Below are 1,925 nucleotides of genomic sequence, written 5' to 3' on the forward strand. Positions count from 1 at the left end.
AGAAATGTAGCTCCAGAAACAATTCAAAGCCCATCAATCTTTTTTTCCACTCCCCGAAACCTCCCCCTATTTATCTTAAGAGGCTTGTAAGTATTGAAAAAAAATTCTGGCCTTATGGGAACAAAAGTCCTCCTAGGAGGCACTTGTATTTCTCTCCCTGAGCCTTTGAGATGTAAATGTTCTACCTAGTCTTCTGGAGGAACTCTTATCTAGGCCATCTTTTTAAAATGCAAATTTAAGAAAGGTAACCCTTATCAAAAGAAAATGAAAAAGGGGATAGGTCATTTGGAACTTGCCGTGTCAAGGACAAATATAAATAATCTTCAGTGTCTTCTCCATAAATACTAGTAAGAAAAGGTTTAGCCATCTAAATAAGTGACCTTGATTTCTTCCATCTGCCAGAAACCCAATTTGAACCCAGCCTTTTATGTAACTGGTGGGTTTTGTGTTATTGTACCTGATTTAAGGCTGAAAATTTGAAATGGGAACTAAGGGGTCTCTGTTTGTGTGTTTGTGTGTGTCTACATATATGTGTGTGTGTTGTAGACGGTGATATAGCCAAAATTAATTTGTAAAAGAGTCCTATTTAGTTGGTTTAAAGAAAATTAAGCACTTAGATAAATCCTCAGAAATATGGAAGAAACTAAAATGAATTTCAGGTTCACATGAACTGGGAAATATTCAGTACTAAGTTAATATTTGGTATTAAAGTTAGTTTATTATTAATGTCTTTAGAGTCATCAACATTAAACATAATACTTTTATTGTACCTAGATTTACTAGAAGTTAAATAAGATCTTATATCTGTTGCAAAATTTGTCAGCCAGAAAGATGACTTGATATAATAAAATTTTTATAAGTAAATTAAATGTAAATGGGTTAAGAGTTTTTAGGTGAACTCTTTAAGAATAATCATGTTTTATGGTGTGTCTACTTAGAAATCGTTTCTCCAAATCTTTTTGGCAACTTCAAACTTTAGGGTTTTGCTAAATTAAATTAAATGATGGAAGCTTATTGAATATCTAGATCATTCCCAAATAAAATAAGATACTGAAACATTAATTACTAAACATAGGCTTCTTTTACAGAGAAACTAAAGATATTTAGGACTATTAATAAATATGTTTGGTTCCACATGGAGACATTTTCTATAAGAAAGCACATATTTAAAAAAAATTATAAATAGTATTTAGAAGTTTGCCAATCTACAGAATGCTAATGTAAAAGTTCATAATTGCTTACTTCTTAGTTTTTGCTACAAATGAAGGCTTTTAAGAGTTGAGAATTATAATTAAAATATGTAATTAAAACCACTAAAAATTAATAAGGAAAACATCTTTGTATGCAAGGAAAAAGAAGGTATAAAGAATGGAAATACACTTAGTTCAGGGAAGAGAAAGTAATTTTGTCCTGAAGATAGCTTTAAAAGAGAGAGAGAATGATGGCTTCCGCAACACATATACTAAAATTGGAACGACACAGAGAATATTAGCATGACCCCTGCACAAGAATGACACACGAATTTGTGAAGTGTTCTATATTTTTATTAGCAGATGCAAACTACTATATATAGAATGGATAAACAACAAGGTCCTACTGTCCAGCGCAGGGAACTATATGCAATATCCTCTGATAAACCATAATGGAAAAGAATATGAAAAAGACTATACATAAAACTGAATCACTTTGCTGTTTAGCAGAAATTAACACAACATTGTAAATCAACTATACTTGAATGCAATAAATTTTTTAAAATAAAAAAATTAAAGTAAAATGAAATCTTATAAAAAAAGAGAGAGAGAAAAGGAAAACATAGGACAAAAATCTAAAGGTTAAAAAAAAGTAAGTTATAGAAGTTTTGTCGAAGAGAAGCCTTGAGAATAGAGTTCTGTATGTGATCAAGACTGGCTAAGATTAGAATAAAT

General features: G+C 30.5%; 1 non-coding gene across 1 annotated transcript; it reads left to right on the forward strand.

Annotated features, from left to right (window-relative positions):
- Window positions 1–1,441: 1,441 nt before the first annotated feature.
- Window positions 1,442–1,545, forward strand: LOC114906702. Its single transcript, XR_003796516.1, has one exon. It is a non-coding gene; the product is annotated as a U6 spliceosomal RNA (small nuclear RNA).
- Window positions 1,546–1,925: the final 380 nt, after the last annotated feature.

This window comes from Monodon monoceros, unplaced genomic scaffold, assembly GCF_005190385.1.
Source record: "Monodon monoceros isolate NGI ecotype Baffin Bay Population unplaced genomic scaffold, NGI_Narwhal_1 Super_Scaffold_22, whole genome shotgun sequence".
In the NCBI taxonomy this organism is placed as follows: domain Eukaryota; kingdom Metazoa; phylum Chordata; class Mammalia; order Artiodactyla; family Monodontidae; genus Monodon; species Monodon monoceros.